The following is a 14,587-nucleotide window of genomic DNA, read 5'->3' as shown; positions in this document are numbered from 1 at the left end:
GGGGGTGTTCCCACGCGCTGCCCCGAGTCTGATTTTGCATGCCCAGTGCACTCCAAGGCTTCAGTAAATGTGCACGAAGCCCGTTGAACTAAACATAGGACTTTGGCTTTGCGGAGGAAAATCAGAAACACAGGCCAGGGCTGGCGGACACAGGCAGACCTCTGAGGGAGGCTCCGACCCCGGGGCCCGGCGAGCCCTGAAAGGGGCCTAGGGCCCCGTCCCTCGCGAGGCCCCTGGGCCGGCCCGCTCGCCCCGCCCCTCGCCCCGCCCCCGCCGCGCCCCCGGGGCCCAGCCGGCTGACAGGCGCGCGCAGCGGGCCGGGTGTTTGCATACAAAGGCGGCCGCGCGCGGCGCCGCTGGGTGAGTAGCCGCCTCCGCGCGCCCGCCGCCCGCGCCGCCTGCCCCACCGCCGGCTGAGACCCGGCCGAGCCCGGGCAGCGCCGAGGTAGGGGCCGCAGCCTCGCCGGGCGGGGCGGGGGGCGCGCGGCCCGGGGCGGGGGGCACGGGGCCCGCCCGAGGACCGAGGTCTGTCCCCGCGGCCCTCTCCGGGGAAGTGGTTCCGGGAGGGAGGCGGAGACACAGGCCCGGGGGCCCGGCGGCCTCGCGAGCATCCCTCGGGCCTTGCCTCTCGGAGCGCCCGCGGGGCCGACCTCGGGGCCTGGCGGACCCGGGGGGCGGCCGGGGACCCCGGGACGGCGGGACCAGCTCCGTCCAGGGAGGGCGGGTGGCTTAACGTGTGCAGCGAGCAGTCCCTGCTCTGCGCCCGGCACTTGTATGAAAATCTTCCCGGGGAGGGGGGGCGTTAGGATTCCTGTTTCGCCGTTGAGGAAACTGACGCTCAGGGAGGGTGACCTACGTGCCCAAGGTCACACAGCTGCTGGGCGGGCCGGCTGACCCGGGTTGGAACCCCGGTTCTCGGATTCCAGTCAGGTCCCTCCTCGGCCAGCCTCTGTGCACCCTTCTTGCAGCCCCCAGTGGGTGCTAGGCTTTCCAGCAGATGCCCCTGCGAATAATCTTATTTTGGGGAAGGCCAGCAAAATGTGGGATGAAAAGTAGTGTTTGGGAATAACCTTAAGCGCGGTAGAGCCGTAGTGTGGGTAACTGGCTGGTAATTTGTGTGGAGGGTAGTTGCTGGAGAAAGCAATGTCAACCCTATTTTTGACCACCAAACAGGAAACGTGAACTAAAGCAACTGGCAGTATTAATTAGAGAGTTGCTAGAACCGGATAGTTTCCCCAGGATAGTAGGAATGTTTTGGAAAAGATGAGCTTGTAACAATGTTTTTATCCAGGGTTTGTGTCTTGATTGTGAAATTTACTGTTTATCTTCTGTTCCATAATTTGTGTCTTATGAATTAAACAATTAAGGAATGTACAGTAATCAAGACATAAACACGCACCCTTTTTTATGCCAGAGATGTTGGAAGATCTAAGAATTTTATTTTGGTTTTGTATTTTGGTAAAGCTTGGTGTTTGCCAGCATTTGTTTTATCATCAAGCGTTTTTGTGTGTTTTGGAGCTTTTATTCCTGTTTGTGCGTAGGGCTGTGTGGTGTTGTGGAGCTGGGCCTGGACAGAGCCCGGACCCGAACGTCGTGGGTCTGGAGGCCCTGGCTCTGGTCTTAGCTTTGCCTTAGCTGCGGTGGGATGCTGCGCCGATTTTTCACCATCCCAGGTCTCAGTTATCAACACTCATCACTCAGGAAAGGAACTTGCTGCGAGGCGCAAACCTGCTGAGTCTTGTTGCACAGGAGAGAACTTGGGGGTTCAGGGGAGGGACTGAAGGGTCTCCTGGTCCTGGGGGGGCCGTGGGAAGGGCTGAGGAGAAGTCTGCCTGGGTTGGGGCGGGTGTGGCCAGCCGGGCCAGAGGGAAGTCTGTGGGCCCTGCGCTTTGCCAAGTGAGCTGCACTGAGATCCCTGGACCAGAGGGAAGGGAGGGGCAGGAGATGGAAAGGTGTTTCGAAAGAGGCCTCCCTGACCTGGGGGTGCTGAGGCTAGTGCAGAGAACTTAGTTTTGTAGTTACGCTGGCCGCTTACCGCTGTGTAACCTGGCCCAAAGACTTAAATTCTCTGAGCCTCGGCTTCTTCATCTGTGAAAAGAAGAGATAATCGTACCTACTCACAGTGTACAAGTTAACTGAGATACACAACAGCCCCTGGGACAGAATATGGGGTCAGTGACTCACTGTGGCGGTCATCATTTTATGGGAGGAACGCAGGGTGCCAGCGAGGAGGTGTATGTGTAGGGTTAGGACAGTCCTGCCTACAGTGGCCTCTGGGCCGTAAATCACTATGGGACCGCCGCTTCTTCCTGCCGCCTCTCTCCACTGGGAGTTGGCCTCTCCTGGATCCTCTCTCTTCTGGGTTCAAGGTGTAAAAGGTACCTAAATGGGATGAAGTGATTTGGGCAAGCGTGCCGATGGGGGTGGGTGAGAGTTGCAGGCGGCTTGTTCCAGGTTGGCGGGGGTGGGGTTGCGCTGTGGCGGGGTGGCTTTTGGGACATTTTGAGAAACACTTAGAAGGCGGCAAACCAGTGGGGACGCTGAGGCTGGCGGTTTGACCTCTGCGCTTGAACTCCCTCAGTGTAAGCTGGATGTGAGAATTTGGAGCTGTCGAGGTACTGACAAGGAATAGTCGAGGTCGTGATGCGTCAATTGCACACCCTCGGTTTTGAGGGAGTTCCCTGGGAAGGGCAAAGTCACACTTCTTATGTTTTATTGAACCCTGGCCCGATTTATTACGGGATAAGCCCACTCACTCAAAATCAGAACGGGATTTGTGAAACTAGTCGGGAAAAGCCCAAACAAGCCTGTCAGTGATTTGATGTGTTCTTAATTTATAGAGGTCTCCACATGCCTGTTTGCTGGCTGTTTCTGAAGTGTTAGCTTTCTAAGCTGTGAGAGGAGGGTCTAGAGAGAGAGAGCAAGGGGCCCATCACCTGCTTTTGTGCTTGGCAGCCAGTCCAGCTCAGGGGACACAGGGCCCAGGCCCCTTGATTAGGGTGCTCCAGGGCCTGGAAGGCACCTCTGCCTCCAGGAAGTCTCCACTTGGCTCTACAAGGGAGGCGAGATCCTCTTGACTGATGGAGGGATCCTTCCTCTGTGCTCCCCACTCCCCTGTGCACCCCTTCTTCTTCCTTTTCCCACGTCTTCCCCGCTCTTCTCCCCACGTTTTATTCAACAAACGAGAAGTGAGCGGGGCTGGGGCTGGGGCTGGGGTGTGTGCAGGCTGGAGGATTTTGAGGAAAAGAGTTTCTCCCTGCAGAGCGCTCTGGGTCCAGGCAGAGGCCAGTGTTTTTCACAGTGTAGCTTGGGACCCACTAGTCTTAAAATCAGGTGAGTGGGCCCACAGGCATTTTTTTTTTATTGGTGTCGTAATAGTTTATAACATTGTGAAATTTCAGTTGTACATTATTATTTGTCAGTTACCATGTATATGTCCCCCTTTACCCCTTATGCCCACTGCCCAACCCCCTTCGCCTCTGGTAACCCTAATCTGTTCTCTTTATCCATGTGTTTATCTTCCACATATGAGTGAAATCATACGGTGTTTGTCTTTCTCTGTCTGCCTTATCTCACTTAACATAATACCCTCGGGCCGGCCCGGTGGCTTAGCGGTTAAGTGCACGTGCTCCGCTGCTGGCGGCCCGGGTTCGGATCCCGGTGCACCGACGCACCGCTTCTCCGGCCATGCTGAGGCCGCGTCCCACATACAGCAACTAGAAGGATGTGCAGCTATGACATACAACTATCTGCTGGGGCTTTGGGGGGAAAAAAAAAATACCCTCAAGTTCCATCCATGTTATTGCAAATGGGACGATTTTGTCTTTTTTTGTGGCTGAGTAGTATTCCATTGTATATACCCCACAGGCGTTTTTTAAAAAAGTGCAATAGAGTATAAAAGAAAATATCAGACTGGGACATACTAATCTTAGGTTAGGGATTGTTTTGTGAGACTTGTTTTAGCTGTGATGTGTGTGTGTGTGTGTGAGTATGAGTGTGAGCAAGCTCCGGTGGAGGAAAGACGGGGTGTGAGAGAGTGCCTGGGTGTGTGGGGAGGGGGTCTGGGGGTGTGTGGGAGCCACACTACCATGGATGTCGGCTCGCGGAGGTGCTGGCTCCCTCCTGGCTCACAGCAGTCCCTGCTTGCTGGGGGGTGGCTCAGGGTGGTTGTGCCGTGTCCACTGTCCAGCTGGGAGGTTGGGTGGAAGCAGATGGACAGGGCTCAGGCTAGAGAGGAGCAGGAAAGTTTCCACGCTGCTGACTGCAGCCACATCTCTCAACTCACTGACTGAGTTTTGTGGTTCTTGCAACCAATTAGAATTTTTTGCTGGGGCTTTCCAGAAAAAAGCTACAGGCTGTTAGAACAGACTCATGGCTCTGTTCTAACATGCTCCTACGTGCGATGTACCTTGCATTGCTCACAAAACAGACCCTGTGACCAAGACATGACCGAGGCACACCCGTTTGCTGGCTGCTTGTGGGACAGATGAGCACATTTACACCGTGTGCCTTGTTCCCGGGCTCTCTTTTTGGTGACATCTTCCTCTGCATTCCTGAGTCTCACTAGGCATACATCTTGGTTTATAAAAGACGAGAGAAACGGCAAGGGTTGGGGTAACCAGGCCCCAGCGCCCAACAAGGCGCAGGCGCACTTCCTGACAACTGCTTTGTCAAAAGAATTTCCTGCCAGTGAACTCTGCCTAATTGCAGAATGCTGCCCAATCTTGGGGTTGCCTTTGGGCCCAGATTTTTGGACAAAATGGAAATGTGTTACTTCTATTGGAAAATACACATACCCTTCTAATATTTCTGTATTAATTTTAACCAATAGTATTCTTTGCCCCTTCTTTTTGGGAAGGCACAGTTTAAATAGTTGATATATACAAAGCGCTGTCAGGCCAGAGCCTTAATTCAAAGCCCAGCCTTTGTCTGGAGCCATTTGTGACCACACGATCAGCCCGTGGCTTTCATTTGGCATGTGTCCTTTGAAAAGTACATTGCATATACCACCTCACAACTCTCCTATGGGGTGGGCGCTGCTAACATCCTGTTTTATAGACAACGCAGCTGAGGTGCTGAGAGGTTAATGACTTGCTCAGGGTCACTGGTTAGCCTGTGGTGGAGCTGGGACCTGAACACCAACTGTCTGCCTCAAAGCCCGCATTCCTACCCCTTGAGCTGTGGGCAGCGCTCTCGAACATCCAGGTGACCTGACGTCCTCCATGAATTGCTGGGGTGGGGTGGGCGGGGTCAGACAGAAGTTGAAGTTGCAAGAGCAGGGTGTTCTTTTTGACCAGACACAGACTTAGACAGAGGGCTCTTGCAGGTGTGTGAGGAGAGGAGGCGAAGCCCTGTGCTCAGTTAGTGAGTTTAATGGTTACAAGCCAGAGGGTCGGGCTCTAGACCTGGCGTGTTTTGCCCAGCACACTGGCCACGCTGTGGTTCGGGTGTCTCCATCCGCCTCTGTCCAGGCCTTTCGTGCTTCTTGGCAGGGACCTGAGAACGCTCGTCACATGGGATAATAAGATCTGAGTGTTGCAAAATCCCGAAACAGGAGAAGCAGAGTGGTCACCCATCTGCCTTTCGGACCAGAGCAGGAACCCCCATCACCCCCTCCTCTCTCAGCAGTTTCAGTGGCCAGGAGACCCTGACACTGAGGTGGCCAGAGTTTTCCATCCTGCCCCCAGTTCTCCAAGGTCATTAAGGCTGAAGTAACACATGCACATGTGAAAACCAAACACCGGACTCCAACACCACGGAAATACTTGTGATGAGAAGTGAGGGTCTGCTCCCTGTCCCCAGTGGAATGTAAATCAGGCTGCAGCTTTTTTGTCCATGTCAGAATGTGTGTAAATGTAATTCTTAAAAAGTGGGTTCATATTATAAATATTTTTGTACTTTTTTCACTCAGTGTATACCTTTTCATGTTAGTATTTGTGGAGGTACTTCTCCCTCTCCCTGTGTTTTAAACAGCCTCATGATGCTCCATCATATGGTGTGGGTGCGCCATCATTTCTTTAACCAGTGTCCTATAGATATTTGAGTTGATCCTAATTTTCTCTGTTACAATCACTGCCACCATTACTGTTTTCTCCGTGGATCTTAGAGCAGTAGAATTGCTGGGGTTTGCTAGAACGTGGGAAGAATGACAGATGTGGCTATAGTGCTCACCCTGTTGTTAGCCCAGCAGCGGGGAGTGACAAGGTTTGTTCCCCCACACCCACCGACCCTGGGGTTTTTACGAAATACTCTGATTTTGGACCATCTGGAAGGCCTCCTTTGATGTGCCTACCTTAAATTACGAATGGGGTGGACTCTCTTCTCATGGGTCATTGACCAAATGGGTTTCTTTCTCTGTGAACTCTCTCTCTATATTTTGCCCATTTTTCTACTGGGATGGTGTGAGGCCATCTTAAACTGTTTGTAATATTCGAGAGGTGGATGGTGTTAGCAAGAACTGCAGCTATGAAAGCTATGGCTGGGGCTTTGAATTTTGGCAGAAATTCCAAGAAAGCAATGTTTCTTGGCAATTTGTGAAGCCCAGAGGGAATTCTGCCAATTTTGGACGAAATGCTGATTTTTCTGATGGAACAACTAGGCGTGCAGTCATGAGGGCTCCGTCGCCTAATCATGACAAGTGTTAGCAGTGCTGCCCTTCTGGAACTGTGCAGGGTTGGGGTAACTGATGCTTTAGCACCTCTGCCGTGTGCCAGGAGTTGTACAGATTAGCTTCAGTGTGGGGTGAGCCCTCTGTGTGGGGGCCTTAAAGAAGGGGAAACCTTCTCGTGCCTGCTTTCTGCTCCCTGCATGTCCGGAGTCCTGGGCGCCCACTTTCCTGACTCACTTCTGCAGGGTGGCAGCGCCCTTGCTCTTGGACACACTCACTCCCCATACCTCCCATCACATCCTCCGTCTGGCAGGGTCGCCTGGAGCTGGTTCTCCCCTTCTCTCTGGTCCTGAGGCTGAGCTGTGATGAACAGGAGCTTTGGATTGATCTGACCTGCTGAATTCAGAAAGGGCTTTGGTGGGGGACCCCAGGGCCAGCGGTGTTGGCTGCTCCATCACTTTTGTCAGAAAGTATTAGTCTGACTTATAGGCTTTTTAAAAGCATCTCAAGCGTTTCTAGTGAATTTTCTTCTATTGGCCCAGAGTGTCTCCTGAAGAACACTCGAAGGCCCAGAAAGTCCCCAAATCCCCAAGGGTATTGACGGACTCAGAACTTTGCTCAACCCAGAACTGGCAAGAGGGAAGTGGCTCGACTACTGGTGTGCCGCCCGTGCAGTGGGGGAGGGATGGAACCCACATATCTTGACTTGCAGTCGGGTGTTTTTTTCCCTGCACCATGCTGCATCTAAGTCATACTTCCTTTTTTGTCGTTTATATGTCATTCATCACCCTTACCAACTGATAAGTATCAATCCACAATGCTCTGAAAAAAGTCTTCCTCTTTGCTGTTCATAGAAATCACAAGAGGAAGACACGCTATTTATAAACCAATTTCATGCAATTCTTATTAGTCATTATACCATTTTTGCAATTTCTTAGAAATTATCTCTTTTTTTAATGCATTGGATGAAAACCAGCATTTCTCTCGTAGCCTCCCAGGTGATTGTGATCTTGGCCAGCCCCAGTAGCAACACGAGGTTTGCGTTTTTACTCAGAGCTGGTCAGACCTCAGGCTGGGACCCCAGACATGGAGATGCAGACTGGAATGTGCTCAGGGGAGAGCAGCCAGGGGTGGTGAGTGCAGGCCCCCCACGTCTGCATGAGGCCCGGCTGGGAGCAGGCAGCGCCTTCCTAGAGTGGAAGCTGTCTCAGATGGCCCAAGCACCATGGGGAGAACCAAGGACCTGTGGGGAGACCCCTAGGGAGGCAGATTTTGTTGTACTCTCAGGGAAGAACCATCCTAACTAAAAGCCAGTTGGCTTAAATACTCTTAGTGACGGAGTGCTCACTCTCCCAAGGCAAATTCTTCACTTTTCAGAAAGGTTATAAATGAACAACGGTCTTCATTTGTTCCATAACTCAGCCAGTTAAGGTAAAGACTTTCAGCTTCTCCAGGACTGGAATGAATCTTCCCTGGTGCCAAACCCGGAGCCAGGCAGAGGGTGGGCACTGGGTAATGTCTGCTGCATAGAGGGAGGGATGGATGTGTGAGGGGAGAGGTGGGTGTTGGCTAGTGGCTCACCTGTGCTCAGAGACAATTTTCAGACATTCGAGGTAGATCAGGATAAAAAGGAGGAGGGGGCGATTTATCTGTGAGTATTTAGACGTCCCTAGTAAAATCGCTTTGCCCTTTTTCTTCATTAACTGAAAAGGAATGAGACCCCTTTCAGAGCTGCAGGCTCCATAGGGCTTTCCTCTGACTTGTGGAGCTGGTGACAGGGCTCAGCTGAGGCTGTGTGACAGACCTGAGCACCTTCTGTTTCACTTGCATGTGCCACCTGGAGGTGGCAGAGGATGAGGCTGGTCTGCTGCTCCTGGACTGACTGGCAAGCACACACATACCTCTGGAGCAAACAGACCAATTTCCAAACCAGATACCGGCCTAGAAAAAGGAAAAACTATTAAAAATGTCCCACAGTAGATAATTTTGGCCTCACCATTGGAGAAGTGAATATATTTTCGTATACTGTGCATCATCCCTTCCTGCATATATAAGCATATGTAATTTAAAGTCTTCGTGTGCTGTCTCACGTGTAGATTGGACCGGCAAGTGATCCAGGAGGTTTGCAGGAGGTTCGCAGGTTTGTCCCAGTTTTGAATTCAGACTTACCTGGTTTTTAGTGCTGCTTCCACCCCTTACCTGCATTGGGACCCTGAGCAAGTTACAATAAACTCTACACTTCAGTTTCCTTCTCTGAAGAATGGGAAAATTATATCCCTTGCGTCATTATGATAAACAAGTAAACAATTGAAATTATTATTATTACCACGTAGACAGTGCACGAACCTTAATGGGATGTGAAAATGGAGAGTGGATTTAAAGGCTTATGTCGTGCCGGTTTGCTGCTGCTGTTGTCTTTGCCTAGTGTTGCAGTAATCATGGATATTTAGAAGTCTCTCAGATGTGCTCATTTAACCAGAGTAGCTGGCAGGCTGGGACACGACAGTTGGATTGCTCCGAGTCTGTTGGCTTACGAGAGCAGTAGCTGGTTCCGTGTCCGAGGTGTCATCCTGCTGCTGCTGTTAACAGGGACACAGGGCAGGAGGCCTCACCCCACCTGGTGTTGGGTTGGTTTGCTGATCAAGAGGCTCCCTGGATGTGCCTCAACCCAGATTCCACAGGTGTCCCTTCAGCACCTGCTGTGAGGAGAGAGGCGACAAACAGTGTGTCTGCCCTCTGTGTGCTCAGGCAGTGGGTCAGTGGCAGCTCGCCCCGGGAAATGATGACTCATTCTGAGGACAAAAGTGGCAAAGAAATCATCAGATCACAGACCCAGTAGAGGACAGTGTTTGACCTTTTAGTCCTTGAAGGCTGAGGGGGAAGGTTTTGAATTTACCTTCTGAGAGGCCCCGAGGAGGGATGGCTGATGAAGGTGTGAACACTTGTGAAAACATCACATCCAGAGCCGAGGAGGGATGGCTGATGAAGGTGTGAACACTTGTGAAAACATCACATCCAGAGCCGGCGACTGAAGCTGACTAATCTAGTCACTTCCTCAGGGAGGTGAGGACAATAATAAGTAACTTCTGCCCTGTGCTGTCCGAGGGCAGACGCCTTTTCAAAGTCATCATCATATTTACACTCACGATGACAGCGGTTAGGCTTCGTCAGAGAGGTGTGTTGATGCCTTGCTCCCCGGCACACAGCTTGTAGATGTTGGAGGAGGGTGATCCATCCAGGCCTTCTGACCCCAAATTTTGTGCAGTTTCTATTTTTCAGACTCTTACCCTTTACATTTCATGGCCTGTCTGTTGGTAAGAAAAGCCTTATGAGCCTGTTATTTAAATTTGGTTTGCAATGAATTTTGTTTGGGGCATTGTCTTTATGTTCCTGGGAGAGAACAATTCCTGTTCACGTAATTTCTTTTAATTTTTGAATTTTAGCACTTTTCCCCTTCATACCCAAACTTGCCAAGCTACCTTGGAGGTGGTGGGTGCACTTTGGTGCCTGCATGTCTGGAATTTTTTGTGATGGAACAACAATGACAACAACCCCACACACCCTCCCTCCCCCCACCCCCCTAAACAAAAACAAAACCACCCCTGGATTCTTGTTTGGGATGAAGACTTGATTTCCTGATGTTGCTATGACCAGGTCATAGAATCATGAACTTAGAGCCCCATCAAGTTCTTGAATTCCCTCCACAACCTCCTTGCCAAGTGGTGGCTTAGACTCTCTGAATATTTCCATTGATGGTGGCCTCACTCCCTCTAATGAGTCAGTTCTCCTTAGATGCTTAGTCTCGCAGATTACGCTTTCTACCCTGGCTCTGGAACAGCCTCTGTAATTCTGTAACTTTAATTACAATCTATGACGATCCATATGGCACTGGATATTCTGTAAACATGTTGAATATTATTTGACATTTAGAACTAGATTACTGCCATCTGCTTAGCTAAAGCCACATGACTGATTGTTCTTTAACGGGGCCTCGCCCATTTATACCAGTTTTGTCTGCCGAGATGGGAGAGGTGGCACTATGAAAAGGAGAACTGGGGAGACTAGGGGTTCAACCTAGGCCCCCTTCTCACTCTGCTGCTTACTGCTCATGCTACTGTGAACAGCACGCAAACCTGGCGCCCCTAGTTCGTTGTCATAAATGGGGTAATAATGTTGGTCCTGAGTACTGCCTAGGGCTGCTTAGATTTGCATCAGATGAACTCACCCGTGTGAAGGAGTTTTGTATGTTGTAAACTGCTGTACAAATGTCATGTGGAGGTTTGCGTGGTCTGTTTCCTGGATTCAATTAGTAATATGTTAAGGGTTTGGAGCATAAACGTGGTGGGCGTTGGGTCTGATGGCTTTGGGGTATTACTTTCTCTCCAAAGTTGGTAGACACCTTCGTGGTTTTCCAAGCCCATTTAAATCTTTTTCATAACCATCATTTTATCCTTCTCGCCTCCAGTCATTATCCCTGGCGTTCTTAGCTGTTCTGCCAGGAAAGAAGCATGCTCCTTTCGGCTGCACCTGCAGCTCCCCTGAGGGCTCACAAAAACAAGGATGGGTCTCGGGGGGCTGTGCCGACGGACAAAAATTTAACATCGTACAGACAGTGGATTTGTTTTCTCAGAGAGTCCGAAATTCTGTTTTGTTCTGGCTGTCCTTTCTAAGATGAATCAAAGGTTAGTCTCTGCTGAAACTCGAGTATAGTTAGGTAATTTGTTTTCAGTAGTTCTCTTTCATTTGCTCCTAGTGCATTTCCTCATTTCTCTTTATGGAATGACCTGCCAACTCATTCCTTATTATAAAACATTAGAGTATTGCACATGCCCGTGTGGCTGTGACAGCCCTGAGGCCATCTGTGTCCCGGATAAGTGGAGACCCCCCTACAAACCAAATCCGCATCTTCCTGCTACCACCGCTCCCATGCTGGTTTGTCACAATGGTCACCAGAAGTAAATAAACTTCACCTGAGCCCTCGTGCTTCACTCTGGGGCATACGTTTGTTTTTAATGTGATAAGAGAAGGACGGAGGCAGCTTTGACTGTACATCCTCTGTTTTCATTGTACCAATGGAAATGTGTTCTAAACCAACAAAACATTTTCACTTTGGGGAGACAGTCACCATATAGATTTAATTCAGTTAAATCATTCCAGAAGCACTTAGCTTAATAGACAAATTTATAAGATTAGACTCCTGGCAAATCTTGAAGAGTTGTAGTCAAAGAAAGCACGGGAAGTAGTTATAGAAAACGTGGCCATGTATGACTGCAGGCCTCCTCTCTGTCCTCGTGGAGAGCAGACCAGCCTGGTGGACGGGTGTCTGTCCAGCCGCTTGACAAATGACAGCCACCATTTGTGAAGTGACTGCCCTGGATGAGAGGTAATGTCGTTAACTGAGCCCGACAGCTGAGGAGGAGCTTCAGCTGGCAAAACATGAGTTGTTTTGGGTGTGTTTATGAACGAGGGATTCTGGACAGCTAGGTGAGGACATGGAGGAGGCAATGGGAAATTCAGATCAAGGAGTGGTTCTGGGACTCTTGTGGGACACTTAGTTCTTGAGATGAGAAAGATTTCAGAAAAATGGTGATTCTGAGAGTTGTATTCACTGAGGAGTTTTGCAGGCATCTTGACCTTTGCTGAGGTGAGGTTTCTCCGCCTGAGTCCTGATCCCAGTCTTCTCAGGGGAGAGGAGAATAGTGGCACATAGCTAGATGCTGCCTGCCACGTCACCATTTCATTTCCAAGGGGCAAACCGCAATATTAAAGTGGAGAAGCTGTTATTTCCTAGGTACCGTACCTTTGATAACGTTGTAGTTGAGAGAACCAGAAAGGGGATTAAAGTCACTTTTATCTACTTGCATTATAAATGAGCAGAACAACTGATTCCTGAATTGACAGTTAAGGGCCTTGGCCTAAAATAGTTCAAATCTCCATATTTAGTTGTAATAATTGGTGCTATTCAAGTTGAACACGCTGTTTATGATGAATGTTGTAAGGTAGAACCCCAGGTGGAAATATTTTGGGTTTTTATGTTCTTCAGTGTATTATCTATTTGGGTCTAATATAAGTGTTGAAGTAGTTTCTAACTTAGGGAAGAAGACTGGAAAGGTGGTATTCCAATGGGGTGTAATAACCTTAGAAAATTAGTATTATTCCAGAAGGTCAAGCTAGAAGATGTCACCTTAAAAAAATGCATTTACATGTTTCTCGACCTCAGAGTTGCCCTGAAAATCTGCAGCACAGCTTAGAGAATCTCAGTTTGGCCAAAGGGTTTTTGTGAGGTTTGGCTCAGCTCTCCTTGAAAACCTTTTGAACCAGGGTTGTGGAATCCTGTTTCAGGTGGTAAGTGAAACCCAGTCAGATGAAGCAGCTATTTCTTGCCAAATTTTGAGATAAAAATCAAAAGATTTAAAGTAACTTGGTATGGAGTTAGTGACGAGTAGCTGTCTCAAAGCTATTGAACTGGAAATTTAAGCATTTTGTTTTGTTCTCTAGAGGTTTTACTTATCTTTGGTTACTCCTGAGGTAATTGAGATACTTCCTTCTTCAAAGCAAATATTCCTCTCACTGCCTGATCATGTGTCTTGGGGAACACCAGGAAACTGAAAACAATGGCAGATTAACGGGGTGTGTGTGTGTGGGGAGGGGACTCTCTCGGGCTGCTTTATCTGGCTTCTTATCTTCAGGTAAATCAAATTAGCTTCTTTCTTGAGCCTTTTATTTCAAACAGAACTGAAGGAAGTGAAACTTGGGAACTTGCGCCCAGCTGGTTTATTCTCGGGTTCTTTAAATATCTGCCCAGCATTTATTTAGAAGAGATCCTGGAGGAGGGACAGATAAAGAAGAGCCGGGGTTGCCCCCAACTCTCCTGAGCCCCTCAGCTGCGCAGATGCCTCTTCTCGTAAAGGGTGCTGTCTTGGGCCTCCTGGGCCCATGCTGTCTTCCAAAGAATTTTTTTCTTTTTTTTGATGAGGAAGACTGGCTCTGAGCTAACATCCATTGCCAATACTCCTCTTTTTGCTGAGGAAGATTAGCCCTGAGCTAACGTCGGTGCCCATCTTCCTCTATTTTGTATATGGGACGCCACCATGACATGGCTTGATGAGCGGTGCGTAGGTCCTTGCCTGTGATCCAAACTCGCGAACCCCGGGCTGCCCAAGCAAAGCACGCAAACTTAACCACTACACCACCGGGCAGGCCACCAAAGAAATTTTTTAACCAAATAACACTCATCTTCCTGAAATGAGTTCTGATTAACGCAGTATTCTCCCACACCCCCTTTAAAAATTTTATTTAGTTGTAGTAAAATATACATAACATAAAATTTACTGTTTTGACCATTTTTAAGTATACAGTTTAGTAAACTTAATGTAAGTGCATTCACATTGTTGTGCAACCATCGCCACCATCCATTTCCGGAACTTTTTTCATCTTGCAGAACGAAGCTCTGTACCCTATTAAACACTAACTCTCCTTTACCCCTCCCCCGGCCCCTGGTAATCACCATTCTACTTTCTATCTCTGAGTTTGTTATAGTATTTGTCCTTTCGTGGCTGGCTTATTTCGCTCAGCATAATGTCCTCAAGATTCATCCATGTTGTAGCATGTGCCAGAATTTCCTTTCTTTTTGAGGCTGAATAATTTTCCCTTGTGTTTTATACTACAGTTTGTTTGTTCATTCGTCCATTGATGGGCACTCAGGTTGTTTCCACCTTTTGGCCATTGTGAATAATGCTGCTATGAACATGGGGGTGCAAATATCTCTTGGAGACCTTGCTTTCAGTTCTGTTGGATATATTCCAGAAGTGGAATTGCTGGATCATGTGGTAATTCTATTTTTAATTTTTTGAGGAACCACCATACTGTTTTCCATAATGACTGCATCATTTTACTTCCTGCCAGCAGTGCAGAAGGGTTCCAGTTTCTTCACATACTCACCAACGCTTGTTTTTTCCTATTTTTTAGGTAGCAGCCATC

General features: G+C 49.1%; 1 protein-coding gene across 3 annotated transcripts in view; it reads left to right on the top strand.

The window, feature by feature from the left end:
• Window positions 1-342: 342 nt before the first annotated feature.
• Window positions 343-14,587, top strand: part of LPIN1 (lipin 1) — a 73,323-nt gene continuing 59,078 nt past the window's right edge. For 2 of the 3 annotated variants that reach the window (XM_058551768.1, XM_058551766.1), the window contains exon 1: window positions 388-445. The gene's annotated coding sequence lies outside the window, so the exon portion shown is untranslated. Of the gene's footprint in view, window positions 361-387; window positions 446-14,587 lie in introns of those variants that run through there. The other variant, XM_058551767.1, reaches the window with a different exon arrangement.

Source organism: Diceros bicornis, chromosome 12 (assembly GCF_020826845.1).
Source record: "Diceros bicornis minor isolate mBicDic1 chromosome 12, mDicBic1.mat.cur, whole genome shotgun sequence".
In the NCBI taxonomy this organism is placed as follows: Eukaryota; Metazoa; Chordata; class Mammalia; order Perissodactyla; family Rhinocerotidae; genus Diceros; species Diceros bicornis.
The sequence above is the reverse complement of the archived record's forward strand: the minus strand, read 5'-3'. Positions and strand labels throughout refer to the sequence as shown.